Source organism: Hylaeus volcanicus, chromosome 1, assembly GCF_026283585.1.
Source record: "Hylaeus volcanicus isolate JK05 chromosome 1, UHH_iyHylVolc1.0_haploid, whole genome shotgun sequence".
NCBI lineage: Eukaryota > Metazoa > Arthropoda > Insecta > Hymenoptera > Colletidae > Hylaeus > Hylaeus volcanicus.
Genome location: NC_071976.1, coordinates 6,992,218 through 7,006,561, shown reverse-complemented (window position 1 = coordinate 7,006,561; position 14,344 = coordinate 6,992,218). Strand labels below are relative to the sequence as shown.

Genomic DNA, 14,344 nt, shown 5'->3' with positions numbered 1-14,344 from the left:
ATTTGTACGATTCTTATGACGAACCATTTACAGTAGAGTTTGTAACGTAAACACATTAGTTGTTATCGATTAATTGTTTTCTTCTTGTTAATTTCACAAATTGTATTAACTAGTAAATGTTGTTTAGACTATATCTATCTGAGAGACTTCCGAGAATATGTAGAATGTCTTTGTTTATAAAAAATAGGTTAATAAATCACAATTTTACACAGATTTTTTGGAAATTGATCAGTGTACGAATACTTTCTACATCCACTGTACATCTTCCCGAAATAAAGACTGTTAAGAAAAATTGGAGGAAAAAAGCGATAAATTTCTAAAATAAGCTGACAATTAACGAAGAACACCTGACGATGTCTAACACGGTCGAGCGTACCTTCCAGCTACTGTGTATTGCGATGAATCGGTGCCTGGTTGTTGCGCTCGATTCGCGAGTCACGACCGATCGATCGGCAATCGAGATCGAGCCGAGAATAAATTCACCGGCAGCTCGGGATTTGCTCGTGCATGGCCAATAAACACGCCCGGTTAATGATTTATCGCGATCTCGCGGCTGACGCACTTAGGTACGTAAGCAGTGTCGGATCTAAACTTACCGAGGCCTGAAACTAATTACTATATATTGCGAGGCTCTTTTTCTTGGAGCGTTTTATGACTGGGAATATTATTGAAAAAAATATATTCATCCTGTGAGCTCCCGTTAGCTCTATCCTCTTATTAAAAAGAATTTTAAGGGTGCAAAGAGTTGTTTAGAACTACTACATTAATTGACTGCCAGCTTAAGCTATTAAGGAATTACTCAAATGCTTATTTATTTAAATACTGCGATTAAGTCGCCTGAGTTTTCATTTAATTTTTGAGATACGTAAATAGCTTTGTGATATCCTTTATGATTGAGAAGCCTTATTTCATTCTGGAAAGATGATAGTTATAGTTATTCTACGATACACTGATACAAAAATCCGACAAAAAACTTGAGATATTTCTTCTTGCTTAGGGTGATACTGTGCTTGATGCTAGTTACCGTCAGAACAGAGCCTGACAACATGTGTGAATAATTAAATCAGAAGAACTTCAAAGCTTCAAAGAACGTCGCATTTCTAATTAATAAATTTGGCTAATCAACCGGTAGTAATCGAAAATGTATCATCTCGCGAAATAAACTTCCTGAGTACCTTTATCCTTTTTTGGAAAACTCTTTATTTCTATCAACAACAGCGTTTACCTTCTGTATAGGTTCCAAAGCCACTCAACGACTAACGTGTTCAAATCTTAAAGCCTCTTTTGGAAAGCCCTTTTAAAATCCTAACAGGAAAATCCTCACGGAAAATCCTTATAAAATTCTTCAGTTTCTTTTGTAAAATCCTTTATTTTTACCAATAATAATATCTCCCTTCTACGTAGATTCTAAAGACGTCGTTAGTCCCACGCTAGATGCGTCCCTGTACTTAGCCGTACGTACATTCTCTATCAGCGCGTTGAGCTCATACTTTTGTCCCTCTTATTCGTCCATTGCGGTGCCACGGATTGCTGGAGAACGCTTTCTTTCGCGGGACGGGTCGACTCTGAGTCATACTTAAGCATTTGGTGCACCAGGAACCGAGCTGGCCAGCTGGCTTTTATCGAGAACAGGACAACCAGCTCGAGGACTTTTACGTACGGCCGTATTTACGAGCATTACGGTCATCGGTTGTCCTCGCGGGAACGCCATTCCGGATATTAAGCCGTTACCAGCCGCGATGCTCGAGATTGCCGGCCCAACGATAATTACTATCAATCATATTCGCGCGCTCTCTGATCCACGGTAATTAATAACGCGCGAAAGTCGTCCGTTCCAATTGGAGACAGTGATGATGCCCTTGGCGAGGAGACTGTTGCCTCTTCGGTAGACTATGTGCTTGCTTTCACAAATGGGAGATAGAGGTTTTTCTTACAGAGGTTTGTTAAATATTAAGAGACATGAATTTTTTTTAAAGATGGAACTACGTTGTCGAAACACTTGGGTAGATCCTCACGTTGGATTATATACTGTACGAAATAGTGACATAGAGGTAACGCGATCTACTTTTTTGAAATTCAAATATTTAGATAAAATATTTAGAAATACGAAGATGTATGTGTGAGATGAAAATTCAAGAAGATCGATGTTTAAATCCTATTCGACTCGACTTGGCATCGAAACAATATAAGTAAATTAGTTAAATTAAATAGGATGAACCCCTTGATGAAGGTCCTCCTGATAAATTTTTACGTAATTGTAGAGTGAAAAGATTGCTGTAATATCGAGTCGATTTGGAAATCATCCAATTATTATTCGGAGCAAATAAGACATTTCTAATTAATGTCAAGTAAAGTTTGATTAAAATTGAAAATATTCTATTCAACCATATATAGAATTAGACCATATAGATTTATTCTGAACAATACAGAAGTAACTCAATTTTTCAGTTTCTTAAAATCAGAAGTACACACATACACAATGTATTGCCGTTGTAAAGAAAATGGGAATAAGGATGATCCCAAGTGTTCCACCAAGATTGAATAATTTCTCACGGCGTGACACCTGACCAGACAACCTTCTCGTTGGAATAGAACTACGAAACCATGTTGTCAAAACATTTAACTAAGTGCAAACCAAGAAACATGTGAAATCAATCCGAAAAATTCTAATAAAATGAAACTTTATCCCTGTACGATTAAACAATTTCAAATATCTGAAAAAGGCCATAAATGCAAACAATCGAAGCGTTCCTCTGATAAAACGTTTGAAAACCCATCACGTAACCGTATATTAAAGCAAAGTCAGTGGACACATCCTCTCCAAGCCCAACAAAATTAAATTTCATTGCGCAATTTCCATCCAAAAGAATCTACCCTATCAAAGACATCAACGCGACAATAGTTACCTAACCACTCTGTATATCTAAGCCTCGTTCACCAGCGCGCCCGTATCAGCTGTATTCCAACAATTTCACTGGGTGACGATTAAAAATCGCGAACGACGAACAAGGATACATCTGGGATACGCCTAATTCGTTCCACAGCGTGCAGACGGTATCGCCAGTTGTATATCTTCCAGTCAATTGACAAATCGGACTTGAAGTATTCGTATCTCGCGACGTACTCTTCGCGGATAGATACCGCGACACGTTCGCGTCTGGAATCACCGTCCGCTACGACAGAATTTACCCGCGACAGTAAACTTGGCGATTATTATATCGCCACGATAACACGGTTTACGCGGTCAACGAAGCAAGCTAAACCGTACCGGTTTCCATTATACGACATTATGGCTCGTTAAATCGAACACGCGGCGTATCTTCCTCTAAATCGCTCGGAAGTTTTCTCTCGGACCATTAGACAATCTTTGCGACGACTTTACGGAGGATTTAGTGGATTTTGATGCACGGGTAAATTTCACTCTCGTCGCGCGGCGTTCGCCAGCCGAAGATAACAGCCCCTGGCTATTACACGATTTCCTTTCTCCGGGGATCCGCGCAGCTGCGACTTCAATTGCGTTTCAGTCTCTCCTCGTCGAGGATCGTCCGATAATTCAGAGTTGATTTTAATCAGTTGCGTTAAGTGGTGGGATTAAAATAAAAAAAAAAAAGGAACGGGATAGGAGTTACCTTTTTGGTTGAAATAATGATTATAGGTAATTGAACGATTTTTGTTGTTGTCGATGACCATTATAAATGAGAGGAATTTATTTTGGTTGCTGATAACAGTTATTGATGAAGGAAACTGTGTTTCGATCGCTCTTAATAAATATAAAATCTATTTGTATATTTAAATATATATTTTATATACGATATTTAAATATTATGATATTTTTGAGTACAAAAAATATTGTTTTAATTTTACAACATAATATGAACGACAGAAATAATTTTCTTTAACATAAATATAGCCCAATAAAAAAAAAAAAGAACAATCATGTTCAAGTATCAAGTTTCACAAAAAAACAAGTAAGACAATTAGTATGATGTTCCCTATTAGTATAATACTCGTATCATCCTGTCTTTATTTTCTCCTTACTTGTATTTATGTACTTCTTATAAAGTTTCTATGTGTAATGATTACGAAGTTATGTTTAAAAGCAGCCTTTTGTAACTTGTTTTCAAAGATTGCGCAACAACGCTTCGTTACAATAAGTACACTTTCTCGTTCTTGTGTAATGAACCGTTATAATGATACCGACGCTGCATTTATGATTACTCTGAAATAAGACGAGAAGAGTACTCTATTTATGGTTTCACTGACTTTCTACGAACACGTATCTGGAACGGCCATTTTCACCGGTTCGTTGCATCACACTAACTTACTTTGTGCGTAATTGTAGCGTTTAGAATTGAGGAGGTCAACGGAAAAGAGGCACGTGCCCCGTCTACGTCATTTATAAGATGCAATAGAATATAAATTAATACGACTCTTAGAATCAAGATTTAATGATGGTTTTCACTTACTATGGAAGTTTCAATTTTCAGTTAAAATAACGAAAATGCGCTGACAAATTTTCTGAGGAAACTATTCTTCTTAAAATTTATTCTCCTATGAATTTGTACTGTTGCGAAATATATGCCCATTTTCCATTGGGTAATTCAATAATCATCTGAGACGAACGTTTATGGTACTTAAGGTCTAATCTGAAAGATTCACATAATATCAAGGTAAGAGTTGTTTCTCGAGGACAACTGAAATTGATCTGCAATGTGACGAGTCACGACTCCGCTATCAGTGCCTTTAGACAAAAATGTCAAAGGGAAGAGATGAGTGGTCCGAAGAGTACTATATTTGTAGGATCATATTTTTTATATAACTGCAAGAGTGCACGTGGATGACGCGACAGATAGGTGGAGAAAATGCGTAAGTAACTGTATATTGTTCTTAACGTGAAATCGATGACTGTAGCAGTATCGTACGTTTCAATTATAAATGTGTACCGCTCGAGGGAACGAATTCAGGACAAAAGAACAATAAGAAAAAGTCCACATAAACATACGTTCTACTTGACCTTGTTTCTAAATTGCAGCCATTTTCATATTGTACGAAGTACTCGTGCATTTTCAGATAAACTCCTCGAAATGGCCATCTTCCGTACATAAATACGAAAATGTTCATCAGGATCCTATTATATGATGCGACGAACCTTATCTATTCTCTGTTTCTGATTTCTCGTTAGTAGAGTACCAGTTTCTCGCTAATGCTTTTATCAAAATAATTCTTAATGCTTTCGCCTACGAACGCGAATAAAATTAAACGTGAAATAAGAAATAAAGAAAATTGGGCATGTAAGGCATGAAATGAAAATTTGAGAAAATCGAAGTTTTTAAGCATGAAATTAAAAGTATAGAAGATACTTATTAAGCTATGATTTTAACATTGTCCATTTTAAATTAACCTACAATTGAGAAATTTAGTCTTAAGACTGGATCGAGTATCTTTAAATCTCTAACGCCTGATTCATGGACAAAAATTAACGAATGCATAAATTCTTTTACTTATTAATGAAAAATGTCCAAGGTTCATTAAAAGTTTCAAGACCCATCGAGACTTGGAGACCCATCGAGACTTTCAAGACCAATCAATACTTCAGAACCGATCAGGACTTTAAAATCGACCAAGCCTTTCGAGACCTTTCGGTATCAAATACTGTTTGAAGCGATTCGAAACTTCACAGTCTTGAAAGTTACGAATCTCTCTCGCGACACATATTCAAACTTCTAACGCTACAAGTGAGCGTCACACGTATGGTGAACTGAGAATGAGAGATGAACAAAATTTTATTTGAATAATTAATAATCTGTTTGTATACTTAATTTTGAAGAGCATTAATATTTCCCATTTTATAAATTGGATCCTCCTTAAAATACATTTAAAGTTGCCTATGGGTTGTTAGTCAATTAGCAAAATTCATATTGAGAAAATAGAAAGAAGAATGGGTGAGAGAAAATTTATACAGAAAGAAAGACATGGTTATTATTTTTATATACATATACTGGCTTGAGTTAGACAACGTTTATGCTTGTAAAGGCTCTACGTAAATACAGAACCTCCTAATAAGCATGAGAATTCTCTGCATAACTTCAGCTTGGAAAACAGAAGTGCACACAACTGACGAGAAACCTGATAAAAGAAAATGCGCCTATGAATCCACAAAGATGAGAATAGTACATCCCGAGAAGGAGGATTGTTTCCAACGATATACCTGATACTGAATAATTTACACGACAATTTCTGAACCGCAACCCTTAGTCTCGTATTATCTTATCCCGAATTCTTCCCTGAAGTGGTGCCTATACGTTATGTACGATACACTCTGTATATATTAGAATAAACGTCTAGCTCTTATTCAACCGCTTCAAGCAACCAACTGTAACAGCCAAATAGATACCTTTCCGCTTCCAAAGGGTGGATTTACATGCGACGTTATCAACTATTCATAAAAAGCGACCCGATATACTGCGAGAACTTTTCTTGTCAGAGAGGATATCGAACATTGTCAAGACAAGTGTTCCCGTTTCTACCCAACATGTTCGAAAGCTAAAAATCTCTTGATATTGATCGAGCTTTTTCATAAACAGCAATTGGAGAAGACCTGTTCAGGCTTTTGTGCCATGAAAAAGAAGTATGGCTGTATGTTTATGCTCTTTAGAGATTAATATTTCAGTAAAGTTCAACGATAATTCATATGGCAGTAAAATTATTGTTGAATTTTACTGATATGAGAATTATTAATACATTTTACTATACATCGTGCTATTTACTAGTATAATGTTACTTATGGCGTTAACATTATTATTCAATTTTAATGTAACTTTCATAATAATGCAATTCATAATAATTATATTACTATGAAAATCATTGGTACACTTGATTATATTATAAGAATTGTTATTGGACTTTTCTATTTTTGCAGAATAACATTAAAAATTGAAATAATTCCAATATATATTCTCTAAAACCTGTTACATTTGAACACTTTCACTGGCATATGTACATTTCAGTTATTCATGAAATGCTATTCCTAAATTTAGAAATGAAAATTTGGTATTTGCTCCCATAATCAACCGAGGAAACTCTAAAAGCAACATTTCAGAAATCAATTGGATAAAAATTGAGTTAATAGAACGGTCAATGGTAAATTAGAGGTTTGAACCCTACCTGAAACCGTAATAGGTAAGACCTTGATTGGGGATCAAAATTGGTCGATTATAGATGAAATAAACGTTCGTAAAGCATCGTCCTTCGAATTCAGTGTCATCCTTCGCTATTCTAGACCTCATCATCCTAGACCTTCGCCATCCTAGACCTTGGTCGTTTGAATCTACCTAACATGAATCACGCGTGAGGTATAGTCAAAGGAAGCAATATACTGAACTCGTAAATTGGATAGCACGTGAAGATGGAAGTACGTTCGTAACCTTCTACGAGAAAATATGATCTCAAATTCGCTATAGCTTCAATCTTAAGGCGTACTCTTTTTTCTATCAGTTTCGACGCAATTTTCATGATATTTTTTGTTTGCAGTCGAAGCGAGTAAGCCTCAACTTTTTGCGGTTGACGTAAACTTTTGAATTTTGTTATTTTTAAATTAAAATTCTTTCAAATTTTCAACTGACCAGCTCAATTTGTTTGCGAGTTACGTACAATATTCCAAGTCACGTCAAGCGGAAGAGTCAATTTGAAATCTTTTTTTATATAATTTAGTAGAAATATTTTGAAGGCCTTAAGCAAGCAAGGGATATTAACAAAAAAATCTATTAATCCAGAAAGAAGAGTGAACGGAAAGATTGATCAGAAACATTTTTCCTGGTTTGACCTACAAGAGTATCGAGTCGATGGATCGCTCGAGTTTGTTCCAAAGAGTTCATTATATCTCTTCCACCCACGATACCAACCATAAACCCTTAAAAATCCTGAAATTACTCGTGGATGGAGTATTCAAGTTTCAACAGGAGATCTGGACCCATGATCGTTATAGGTCAGGAAAAAAGTTTATTTGCTTGCAACAATGCATCAATTTGGTAGCATTACTTTTCTGAAGCGCCAATTACAAATATCAGTGAAATTATTCTAGTAAATGAGTCCAAACACGACCTTGTTCGAATCACTTTTAATTATATGTTTAAACACATTATCCACTTACATATTATTAAAAAATGTTCCGAATGAGGTCGTGTTTGTACTCATTGTTTTTTTTTTTTCGAGAAAACCTTATCAACCTATCGATAACACTCTCATGAAGATACACTGGAAAATATAAGTGTATAGAAGAAAATATAAATAAAGAAGAAACATATTGTCATATGTATTCATATGATTTTCACAATAAACGAGACTGTAATGGCACCATGAAGTAACCCATTTGCATCATACGAAAAAAATGGAAAATTCCTTCTTCTCGCAAAAATTGTTTAGATTGTATTTAAATGAAAATGTTTTGTAATATGAAATTAAAGAGATATGACGAATGCATCTAAATAAATGAATAACATAATCGTAGTTGTTGTCATAACCTCGTTACTATCTCGTTTGAAAAGTGTACATTCCATTTGGTTAATAAAATAATTCAGGCCAAAAATCTACAAAACTTCTGTATACACCCAACACACAAGAAACCTCCAAAATAAAATTTCTAAAAATACGTCGACGCTAACACATTTAATATGCGCTCCGACGATGCAAATGGGTTAATAGATTATCGAGAAAATATGTGATTAGGGGTAGGAAGACAATTTTGGTCATTTTGTTTATGCAAGTGCCCCCGTGAGGCGTCAGGAGGACGTCGACGAACGGTTACGCGGGGATCGTCGACACGCGAGGCTTTCTTCGCACGCGATGTTTCGGGTCGCGGCATGCATACAAGAAACGCGTGCAGAAAACGTTGAACGCGTGCAGAAAACGTTGAACGCGTGCAGCACGAACCGCGACGCGGAGGATCGTCTACGGGCGCGGAGGAGCGCTAGTCTGCAGCCTGCAGCAGAAACGGAGCAACTCTGACGCTATCTTTCTCGATCTCATTCGCGACTTTACGCACTTTTTCTCAATTCTTCGCAGCACGGCGACTAAGGTGAACGCTTGGAGAACGTCCATTCAAGTATGCTGGTGATGGTAGCATTGGTAACTTGTGGGAAACATTTTTTTATGTTACGTGGTGAGGCCTCTGGGGAAAGTTACTTTTCAGGTGGAGACGAGTGAACATATTTGGGAATTTTTCTGAAAATGGGTTATGTAAATTATACATTGAAATTATATAAAATATCTAAATGTGAGCTTCCCGAGAGACAGATTTTAAATGGATTTTTGTTTGGTCTATTTGAATACACGCAAATCAAAGCTATTTTGATCTATGAATCGATTTTGATATAGGAATATGCTGTATCGTATTTCATAGTTTCACCTTTTCTAAAGATGTCTTTAATTTTGCTAACAATTATTTTGTAATTATCGTACTGAAACCTTGTGAGTCTAAAACGTTTCATTCAATTGAAATATTTGAGATGAATTGTTGAGAAACTTGTTTATTCCCAAACATCAGCTAACATTATTTTATTCAATTCTAAATATGACAAAAAAGATCCACGCCTCCATGAGACTAGAAAACTTTAGTACCTTCTCACAAGGATGCTTTTATTTTCTACATAGATTAATACTTTTTTATGAAAACTGGTAAAAATATTGTTCAAAGAGTGCACTTTTAATATCCATAGAAGACATTTATATTAAATATCTATTATTGTTATAAAAAAAATTCCCAAATATCAACATTCCTATTAGCTTCAATTTCTTACTTTCCAACGTAATCCTCAAATACTTAATCTTTATTTTTATATCCATAAAAAAAATTGTCACATATATATCATAGTTTAATGATTTCTTTTTATACTATACTACAAATAATTGAAAACTGGTGTAACATGGACGTTGCAAGTAAGAACAATTAAACAAATATTTTCGTTACGAGAATGATCGTGTTTTATTTGTACAAAAACGATCATGTTTATCTGTACATACATAAAAATTCCTCATTTTAATCTCAAATGACTTACTTTCCATTTATTGTTAGATAAATCTTCGCATTAGAAAAAATTCAATGAATACTGCACACTATTAACAAATATTACAACTATACAAATTCGAGATAAAAATGTATACCTTACAATACAAGTAACATTAATTAAACTCTAAATATTAAACACGTGAAAAACAATTCGCTATCTCCCAAGAAAAAGATTCAAGAGCCCGAAGATGTTAACCCAACAAGCACCTACCACAGAGTACCATAACATTAGAGTAAATGAAAAGTAAATCATATAAAATCATCGCCATAAGGCCACGAAAGGGGATACCTTCATCTCGTATCCCCAATGCAAGAAACCAACAAACCACCGCACCACCTATCAAGAGTACAACTTCCTCTGTTCCATCACTTTCATTTTTCCTGACCCTCCCTGTGCATTGATCTCTACTACAATATCACCGTGCTGCGAGTAGCGCGACGCCGATCGAATGATCGCGAAGGACCCAACGCCGCTACCGATTAATCGCCGCGGTGGTCCTCTTCCATCATAGCTGGAACTGATCGTGCGTGAGAACGGAGAAAGTGCGCGGGCTAACGAGATCTTGAGATAATCTCACGTGATCGCCGTGTATCTATTGGCCCGCGGATCGTGACGGTGTCCCGTACGATCCCGACGGGATCACCCGGCGAACGGTGGAAGTCCTGAAAGCCACTGGCCACTGGTTCACACCTTCTCTCCGGACGTCTTCCTCTCCTTTCACTCGGCCAGTCTCCTTCGAATCACGGTAACCTTTTCTCCCGTCGATCACTGGCCCGACCGATCTCACAGAGATACCAGAAACACGCGTGTCACCGATATCCTGGGACCCGGTAGCACGATTCGCGATGATACAACCGACGCGATCAGGACACCTTCGCAGGACGACGCGGATTTCGACGCTCGAGCACCACGACTACGCGCTGGACCACCCCGAAGTCCACGATTCTCTGATTCCCTTCGCCGTATTCTCCCCTGTACTGTGTATACGCCGACGAACCACCACCCACACTCCCCTGGTCCACCCCCCCTGGCCCCACGGCACGTCTCCACGACCCCTAGCCAGCCCGTTATAGTAGGATGCGGGGAGTTACTGGGGTGGGATCAATATGAGGTTGAGCGAACGCGGGAAATTCGCGCGCAGGTCCTTCTCCACCCTCCGCCAGCGATACCACCTACCCCTAACCAAGCCGCCTGTCCTCTCTGCCCACACCCTCTCCCTCTCCTCGTCGCTCTAGTCAGCCTGTTCGCAAAACCCTCTACCTATCCTCTTCCCTGTCTGTATTTTCTCCGACTATTTTTGTTTTTTTTTTTTCATCTTTACCGATTGTTACTCGACACTAGCGAAGTATTGCTGTCGAAATTCGTTACTCCCCGCGGTCCCATTTTGTTGCATTTTGGAGGGTTCTCGGGGTGCTCTCGCGTGTCGAAAAATTGCTAGGAAAATTGGTAACCAAATTCTGTTCGCGAGAGGTGGAAATATGTTCGCGATTGTTTAATTCCGTACGTCAGGAGATGTTTGTGGGAGTAGCGTGAATTTTGGTAAATTGAAATTGTGATTAAAGAGGTATTGGTTATAGGATACTGTGTGCTTTAATGGGTGCATGTGTGGCGTATGGTGGAATTTGTTTGATTGTGTATGTCTGGTGTTGCTTGTAGGAGATTCGTGAAAATTGCTAAATTGAATTTATGATTGAATTTATGATTATGTATATATGTTTTAATATGTGTACGTTTGGCCTGATTTAGCGTATTCGCGGGAGTTGTTTGGTAGATCACTATGAAATTTTATATAGCGTGCGCGTCTGGATGTGTGTCTGTTCCCCTTTGTTCAATTTTATACTTTATTATTAGTAGTTTATCAAAATATCAGGTATCTCGATATGGTAATTTATATATACGTGCATGTATAATCCTCCATTCAAGCTATTGAATTTGTGATAACGAAAAAATCGATTATGAACGTATGTTTGTGTATTAGTACGTGCATGTATGGCTTGATTTAATGCAAATACCAGGATTGATGTTTCAGAGAATTCTGTTTGACATAGTACTCTCATATTTGTTGTAATTACATTTATGGAATGGAAGAAGAATGGAATACGAAATCCTATGTGCGTGTATGTGCATATGTATCTATGTTGGCCTGTGTTTGTTGCACATCTCAGCAACGATTTGTCTAAGAATCACAAAACCTGTTACCATTAAATTTTCTAAAAAAAATTTAACACAGAAGTGGAGAAATATCGACATATATAAAGGGCCATATTTTCTTCCATAACTCTGTAGATTACCCTTAACCCTCTATGGACCAACTTATTGTTTCTGGAGACAATTTGTAAGACATTTATTTTGACATTTCAGATTGATGTCAACGCGTCACCTTGCGAAAAAACTAAAATTATTTCATAAAATATCGATCAGTTAGCATGGAATCTGAAGGTTACACGAGTCCATAGAGGGTTAAAAGAAGGAGTTTTAATTAGTTCTATCGTTTTAAGACCATGAAAATTTTGTGCGTTCTAAACAAATGCTAAGAAAATGTTTGTAATAATGCTGGCATTTTTTAAGAGTTCTTTCTCCACGATCCAGGACGTCTTTTTCTCTCCCACGACGGCTGGCACCACGTCGCGGTTTCTCTTCCTTCCCAACCCCACCCCCGCGAGAGACCTCGCAGCTGCCTCGCTTCCAACCCTCGCCTGAACATCCACGCGTCTCCAACTGCTCGTCGACTTACATCTCTGTCCGTTTTCTACTCTCCAGTGAAGACTCTCCCCGTGCGCGTAGGGGATGCTTCTTTTTCGACGATTCTTGGCCCCCCTCCCGGGAGAGGCTCGCAGGAAAATTGCGTTATCAAAGTGTTCCGTCGGCCCGACGACGTAAGAGGGACGTCTCGGACGAATGATTTCGGCGATATTGATTTCTCGGCGGTCCTCGACGTCGACTCGTTTTTCTTATTTCTCCAGGAGTTTTCGGCTGCTTTTGTCCGGCAAACTTTGCTCGCTTTCCGAAACAAACGGGAAAGAGTATCGTTCGTCGGACGAGACGAAGGATCTCGATTAGCGGCAGTGTTTCCCAAAGTGGGGAACGCGGAAGAAAATTTGTTCGTTTGTTATCATTTTGGTAGAAAGGATAAAGACCTTTTGGTACAACATCAAAATTCGTTCTGCCTGCTTTCTTAAAGTTGTGTACGATTTGCTTTTTCGTATAATTTTTATTTTTATTGAATTTAATTGGACCAGATTATAAATACGTGCCGAGTGAAGATGGAACGACTTTGAAATAACTTTAGAAATTTTCTTCATTATTAAACTTATCTAACTAGATATTTTTGGAATATTAAGGAATTTAAGAATGAAAAGAATTGATTTTTCATTTTTGTATGAACTCTGAATAAAATTTTCTTTTACATTTTTTCCCATCTTCACTTCGGACATACACCCTGGTACGATTAACAAATTAAATTCTGTATTGCGAAGATGGATTTTACATGTGAAACTGAAGAAAATACTGTCTAGTAGAAAGATACGAAATTGTAGCAAACCAAAGTGGATGATACGTTTAATTAATCGTTGACAGAAGCTTTTGTTAATTAACAGAAAACTGTATGCTTGCGAGATGACCTATGACAACCTATGACCTGACCTTTTGTTGATGTTAAATATTAATAATTATGATAAATACCTGTGATGAGATATTTCTTATTAACTAAATTAATAAGATTCTAAATTAACTGTGGATTCGTTTGTGTTGAGCGACTTACCTGAAAGAAAAAAGAAAAATAGAGTTAGTAACAAAATACAAGAATTTTCGATTCGATTAAGACAAAAGTAGAGAATCCCTTTGAAAAGTACATAGTTTTTCAATGTGATTCTTTGTAAATATTAAATTATCAAGCAACGCTTGCGTTGAGTTTGACAGACAATGGCAGAAGTATAAGACAAAGCAGTCGTCATAAATTCAACGTTTTATTCAGATTTTAAACATAATTAATACGTACTCTCGGGTACACGAGATCGAGGTTAAAGGGAAGAGTCCTTTCCTCGCCATCATGAGCGACCCGAGTCAATTAAATTCGAAAGAGTTGCAATTAAATAAAGGAAACGTATATTGACAACCCTCTGGCATTAAGAGTGAACTACGAACTTTACGACTCAACGAGACCACCAACGTGTTTTCTGTCTGAAGTAGTTCTGTACTCAGGAACGTTCAAACGAAGGTAAATTAGATTTACTCCATTACCACCCACGCGGTTATGGAAGTCATTCCTTGAAAATTCTCAT

General features: G+C 37.3%; 1 protein-coding gene and 1 long non-coding RNA gene across 2 annotated transcripts in view; both read right to left on the bottom strand.

Moving 5' to 3' along the window:
• The window catches only part of LOC128877411 (uncharacterized), a 34,977-nt gene extending 21,961 nt beyond the window's left edge, over positions 1 to 13,016 (bottom strand). The window contains exon 1 of the long non-coding RNA XR_008457243.1: positions 10,755 to 13,016. This is a non-coding gene — a long non-coding RNA (uncharacterized LOC128877411). The remainder of the gene's footprint in view (positions 1 to 10,754) is intronic.
• The window catches only part of LOC128877364 (dual specificity tyrosine-phosphorylation-regulated kinase 2-like), a 404,332-nt gene that overhangs the window by 227,697 nt on the left and 162,291 nt on the right, over positions 1 to 14,344 (bottom strand). The gene's annotated exons all lie outside the window — the stretch shown is intronic.